A 7,594-nucleotide genomic window follows, 5' to 3' on the forward strand; every position below is an offset into this window, starting at 1 on the left:
AGTATATAGTTCCCGCCTCTAACAGTGGATGGCGCTACCAACAAATTATAAAGTTCTCTAATTTGAAAAATTTGTTTCGCGGAAGGCAGATTGAAATTTTCATTCTAGCGGTACTATTCCCAATTCAATGGTGTTAACTGTACGCGTTCGTGAAAATGAAAGCGTCTGTTATTTTGTCACGTAGTCGACTCTGGCCACAGCTATTACGTGTTGGGAACCGACTACGAATCGTTCGCGGTTGAGTTCACCTGTCAAGTGTATCACCCGAAACCGGCAAAACGTACGTATCCGTATAATAGTTTCGCAACAGCTTTTGTTTGGGCGGAAAGCTATTGACCCAGGATGTTGTTTTTTGAATTTTGTACAGTGTACATTTGGATTCAATCCAGAACGAAGATTTTGTCGTCAAAGGCCAAGAAAAAAGTGCGAGAAATCCTGAAGGAGAATGAACTGGCCACTGTCCCTTTAGAGCTGGCGTACGACCCAAAATTTTGCCCAAACTAATTGAAACTATAAAGAAGCGTTTGTAAAACCAAACTCAGTTGAAATAAAAGATTGCGTTATTAACGATAACGTTAATCCAAATATTTGCGTAGGCTTATTGAATGCTTTTGTTTTCCGGACATTTGTATAAAATCACGTACACTTCTCAAGAAATCTCCGACGAAATCACGAAATCCCTGACGAAATCGCAGAATCTCTGACCAAATTTCAAAATCTCTGACGAAATCGCAAAATCTTATGAAATCCCGAAATCTTTGACGAAATCGCGAAATCTCAGACGAAATCGCGAAATCTTTGACGAAATTGCGAAATCTCTAATAAAATCGCGAAATCTCTGACGAAATCGCGAAATCACAGAGATTTCGAAATCCCGTACGCTTTTTTTGGGATTGTCCGACACCTCGTGTACGGCGGTATTGTATGGTAGTGGTTCAACAGATCTTGCAAACGGGAATAAGGTTTGAATACTATGTAGGTTTTTAGGTATTTTCCGGTAATTTTCTTATTGACAATTTCACTTCTCAATTTTGAAACATATTATTTGCTCCGAGTAGGAGTATTCTAGATAACTCTTCAACCATTAGTTTTAAAATGGTAAATCAATCGACTGCGAATTACATGGCATCAATAGCAAGGTTCGAAACTTCAACAGTGTAATTTATTTATGATTTCTACTTATTCTATAGAACTCTTCAACCGATAGCGGTAGAAGAATAAAATGATAGTGAGGAGGTTGAATGATAAATCAATTAATAGGGAATTACATCAGCTCGATATTTCCAATTTGGGGAGCAGCTAGGGGTCCTGAACGTTTAGTACGCGAATTATGATAAGGACAAGCTGATTGACACATTGCTCTTCAAAAGCCCTATTTTTTGTTAATGTAAGTTTTATTTAAATATTATTCTTAATTAATGGGCAGGGCGATTCGAAATTTAATTTCAATATGCAAGATATACTTAATACATAGTGCTGTTGCGCACTCAAATGACCTCGACACCTTGTTGAATTAAGAAAAAGAAAGTGTAGCTCTGACCACGCGCTTAACCCCGAGTTTTTTCGCAATAGAGGATGTAGGTGGTGTGGAAGACCCTACCCAAATCATTCGGGGCGCTTGTGGCGCGTACGGTGGCCCCACCAGCTACAAGGAGCGGGTGTCCAAGTGCGAGAAGGCCTGCTACGAGCTGCACGACATGATCCACGGACATTGCTTTGAGAGTGCCGACTGTTTCTGTTTGAAGAGCACTCTGAACCATAATTTCACAACCGGCATGTGCCTGAGCGAGCCGAATAAATGCTACTTCGTGTACAGCATCGGTAACCATCTCTGCCAAGAAGAAAACCAGCGAGCCTGCAAGTTCGTCTGCAAGAAGTGGTACCAGAGCCGCAAGTTCGAGTGCGACGCGAACGGCCGCTGTCACTGCTACGGGCGTGAATAAGAAAAAAATACTTCCCCCCTTTTGAAAATAAAAAAAAATTCCAGAATGTTTTTAAAAAAAAAATTACGTAGGAAAACTCAAAAAGTTTCGGCAGCGGGAACAAAATTTATTGGCGGCGGCGGCGGCGGCGGCTCGGCGCCAGAGAAAATATCGGCGTCGACCGCGTTGGATCGACGGCGCTAGGCTCTAATCACGCCTACTAAAATTTATAGCTTTTTTTAATTAATGTGCTCTTACAATTGTTAGTATAATTACACACCCCCGGTATGTATTTTTACGGTACGGGGGTATATAAATAGAGGTCGGGGATGGTTAACTTTTATTCAATAGATAAAGCTATCAAAATTATTCGTAAAATGTTTTGATCAAGTAATTTATATATCTGTATTATCCGATTAATTTTTTGATAAATTTGTAAAATTAATCGGAAAAACAACGTTTTTTTCGATAAAAAGCTCAAATTTTACGAATAATACATGTTTTTTAATCATTTTCCGAAATATTAACCGGTAAATTTCTTTGTTTACATTTTTTCCCCAAAAAAAATCAATTTAATCATGGATAATGATTAACCGTTACCGACCTCTATATATAAATCCATTAATCCATGTTAGTATAATTAGACTACGCTCCTACATTTTTCTATTTTGGGGTAGCCTTTCCCATTAAACGCCAATCAAAACTATAAACTTCGAAAGCATGCCTTTCAACCAAAAATACCTCGGCCAATTATTAAACCACATATTTTTTAAAGAAGTACGTGTTTTAACTTAATAAATATTTAAAAGCTATTATTCCCATAAATAAGACGATTTTCATCTTTCAGGCGGAAACTCACATCCGTTGTACAAAGATAATTTTGATTGGGCAGATGACTTTCCTATATAATTTAACACTTTTTAGGAATGTCTCGAATAATTAACTCCCATCATTTCCTTTTAACAATCAGCATTTGTTAATTAATTGATAAAGCGTTAATTTAATTACTGACAAATTCAGATTGAAGGGATTTTCAGCCAACTTTGGATCAGAGGGTCCCCACAGCAAGGTCCGGGAAAGTGACTAGCTTTTCGAGACCGAGCTAGTATTATCCCGAAGCAGCTAAGGGCCGATTTCAGCCCCTTGTATCTCCTCAACCACTCAGAGTAGCGAGACAAGCAATATACCATTGGAAAGACCAGGCGCATACGACAAACATACAATAAAACTATAAATCTAGGGCTATTATTAGCTCTCCGATGGGACATAGTCCCGTAGGAGGGGTTTTACAATCACCGTGTCGGTCGGTCTGTCTGTGGATCTGTCTGTCTGGGCTGCGAACGCGTACGCATCTTCGGGGCAGTGTAATCACTGCGTACAAAGTTTCTTGAAATCACCACGTGCGCAGACTCTTGGAATTAGTATAGTACAATTTTCTTTTGCGAATTGCGATTGTACAGTCCTGATCAAACGTTTCTGGCCGTTTTCTCTTGGCAGCTATTTTGTTTCAATTTTAGGTAGAGGGTATGAAAGAAAACTCTCACAAAAATAATATAGGTTAAAATTAATGCCCTACCCCAATTAGGGCGCGAGCAAAGCCGGAAATAGACAAACCTATCCAAAATGACGTCTTGAAAAAATAAATAAAATATGTCGTGCCTACACTTGTTCGAAGCGTTATAATATTTTTCAAATCGGATTTGTGGTTGAAAAGTTATTGAAGAAATAGTAATGACGGAAAACTTGAAAATTAACCCTAATTTAATTTTTAAGTGAAACAAAGCAAGCGTTATTATATTTTTCTATTCGTTATTTTTCGCTATGAAGCCTGATCGATTGGGTTATTGTATATTTTATATTCGTAATTTTTTTAAAAAAATCATTTTTCACGGTTTTGAAATTTGTAATCTATGAGCTAAATAGAGTTTTTAAGGAAGATCGCTGAGATAAAATTAATATAGTTTAACTATTAGATTGTTAGAATTAACGGTTTTTATTTACCAAATTTCAATTTTTTTTATAAATTTAGAATGGTTTAATTTCTAATTAATCTTTACATTATCACTGTGATAATTAATAATCGTTTAAATAAGTATTTGGATAGAATTTAAGTCAATATGAAAACCTGGTCTAAAGAAGAATAAACTATTTTCTTTTGTGTTCTCTATATTTCCAGTTTTTCCGCCCTTACAAACAGTTTTGACAATCTCGAACCAAATAAATTTTTGATTAAAATAGATCTTGCAAATCGAGAAAAAAAAGGCCGCGCAAGGTCTAGTGTATTTGATGTCAAGTAACGTGATATGCGGGCTTTTCTTTACCAAGAGTTATGAACAGGCCCATATTGAACTAGTCCATATTTCTAATTTAAGACCTTGCCCATGGTTTGATTTCACTACGTACATATTATATTGATGCCTGGGAATATTTTATCCAGTTAACAATTGAACTATGTCTTCAATATTTTGGCTCGAAAGTGACATTGATAAATAAGTTGTACATTCCCAATTTTGGGAAAAACATCGTTAAACTTACTTTTCCCATTGGTCAGCGAAACTCCACCCCTGGTCACTGATTGGGGTGAAGCAGAGTTCCAGGATGTTAGTCCTGAACAAAACCAAGAAACATGGAGAAAAATAACAAGAAGAACTTAGTTTGTTTTCTTTTGGAAAAGAGGTTTCATGTAGGAGATCTCCAGAATATAACGCGATGTTAATTCAAACCGCCAAAACTAAAAATAAATAATAGTAAATAAAAAATAAAATAAATATAAAAATATATCGTAGTTCGCCGCGGAACAAATATGGTCGTGTTTATCTTCTTCACCATGGTCAACAACTCGTCTCATCTCCAGTTTTCCTCTTTGGCGCCAACCAACAACTTTTCAGCAACTCTACCATCCTTCCATTTTCATCGAGACTTGGACTTGTATCATGTGCACGTAGAAATGATAAGTACTTAATAATAAGGGTTGACAAATGGTATCGCTTAACTTTAATTTTAATATGGCATCCATCTGGCAAATATTACATTTAGTTTCATTGTATTATAAGGTTTTTTTGTGGTAGCGTGTTGCAAGCTTTTATTTCGGCTTTGTCGTATTTACGATTATAATTGTCGGGGTTATGTATTTATGTTTATAATTGACGGGGTAATATGTTTAATGTTCACAACTGTCGGGGTTATTTGGGGGGTTAGTATTGTGTTATAATAAATGTTAAACTCAAGTATGGAAAACTAAGCCTTTTCACTCCACCTAAACTGAAATAGAAATAAGCTCCTAGTTGCACAGTTATAGTAGTAGTAGCTAATGCTAACAATGGGCGTAGATAGTAGGCCTACCGGACATAGTAGACGTCAGGTCTCAAAAATTGTTACAAGAAGGCCGCGACCTACAGTGCATTCTTATCGAGTATCGTGCCACGCCTACCCGACAACTACCATCGGTTCCAGAAATGCTCATCGGATGTCGTACATTCGGACTCCGTTAACAACGACTTACGCGTCCCTCCGACCACACTACCCGACCACACACATCGACCAAGCGTTAAAAAATCGCCAAGCCGAACTGCCGAAATGGTCTAGAACGATCTAGCCCACCGACATCTAACCCCGTAAACTATCCAGGTGGGTCAAGAAGTTTTTTATTATGCGGCTCAGCGAACGTGGCTACCGGCAACAATCACCGCCCTCGCAGAACAACCTCCACTGGTAAAATCTTCCACCGCGCGCGCTACCATCTTCAACTCCGCCCATCATCATCGCCCAATCACGACACTTCACTAACTCAACCACTACCCACTGAACCGTACCAACAACACAGATCGCCAGAAATCACCCAACCATTTCCAGGCCCTCATCGCATTCACTCTAGGAATCCGCATAACGTCATAACCACTGTTCAATACTCGGCTTCCCCACAAACAAGGATGTTATCACACTCTAGTCATCCTCAGTGGCGTAGCTGATGGTCCGCAAGGCCCGCGGCGGGGGGGGGGCGAGCTTCGGTGGGCCCCGCTCACCATATAAAAATTAAAAAGAGGGGGCCCCATCGAGATTATTGCGGGGTGGCCTCTGAGTTCTCAGTTACGCCACTGTCATCCTGCAACACGGAGCGCTCATGCAACACCCTCCCAATCTCAAATCCCGCATGCAAACACGACTCAATTTATGCCAGCAGTTCTTCTGCCAGCAACCCACCCTTATCCTACCACTCTTCACAGAAAACTCCAACCAGATGCGATTGTGCCGGGCAACTTTCCACGACCTGCATCTTCTACAGTACCTGTCAACCCACCATGTCCACTTCCAACAAGGAACACTACCAGCCCCCCATCTACATTCCCATCGCACAAATGAAACACAACACTAACAAGCCCAAGCCTCAATAGGCAGCTACCACTAGCAAGCCCGAGTCTCAATATCCGGGTACAAGCAACAAAACCCAGCTTCAATACACAGCGAAAAGGAACAAGCCTACCCCGAGACGCAGGAAATGCCGAAAGAATAAACGGGCCAAGAAAAAAAAAGCCGGAAAGAAACTTTTGGTCCATTTTTGGTTACTCAGGACCGGCTTGTTTTGCGTTATCTTTACCTCTGCGTATCTTTTTCTCAAGTGTTTCAACACTTTAAAGATATAAACTGTTATATAAGACGTGTGAGGGGTTAATGAAAATAAAAAAGCTCTCGATTAGCTCATTTCAAATGGGTATACGAATACGTTAAATTACATTCCGATATAACGTTCAATACGTTTAAATGAAATATAGGTAGTAAAATACTACAAAAACCTTCTACACTACGTTCAATACGTTAAAATATATTTCAATACGCAAATATAGGTGGAAAAATACTACAAAAACCCCTTAACTTGGCGTTTAATACGTTAAAATACTTTTCCGATACGCAAATATAGGTAGAAAGATACTATTTAAACATCTTAACCCTACTTTAAATCGGATGGAATATATTTTAGATATGCAAATACATAGAAAAATACTACAAAAACATCTAAACTCTACTTTGATGCAACAAAATACAATTCCGATATTCAAATATTTAAAAATACTTAATTAATGTACTGAGTTACGTTTAAAAGAACCTTTTGTAAACACGAATTCATCCAATTGTTAAACATAAATTCCATATTAGATGGTGTATGAATGATTGGTAAGACTCTTGTCAGAAAGATGAATTCTTATGTATCTTTATTCTGCTTTTAATACGTTAAAATACATTTCCAATATGCAAATATAGATAGAAAAATACTACTAAAATCCCTTTTTAAATTTGATAAAATACATATCCGACATGTTAATAGGTAGAATAATACTATAAAAATTCCTTTTTCTACTTTTAATACGGCAAAACACAACTCCGATACGCAAATATAGACAGAAAATACTAAAAAAAACTCTATACTCTACGTTCGATACGTTAAAATACATTTCCGATACACAAATATAGATAACGAAATACTACAAAATGTAAAAAGGTAGAAAAATACTACACATTAACAATTATGAATTTAAGCTTACAACATCCTTCCCGTAGAGTAAAACATATAAGTTCAGAGTTGGCTTGTTTCCTGGTTACCTTTATCTCATGTGTTTTAAATAGCGTATGGAATAAGTTAAGAAAGTATTGAAATGGTGTATGTTAAAACGTCGTAG

The sequence above is a fragment of the Leiobunum rupestre genome, chromosome 4 (genome assembly GCF_980474605.1).
Source record: "Leiobunum rupestre chromosome 4, qqLeiRupe1.1.hap1, whole genome shotgun sequence".
Lineage (NCBI taxonomy): Eukaryota > Metazoa > Arthropoda > Arachnida > Opiliones > Sclerosomatidae > Leiobunum > Leiobunum rupestre.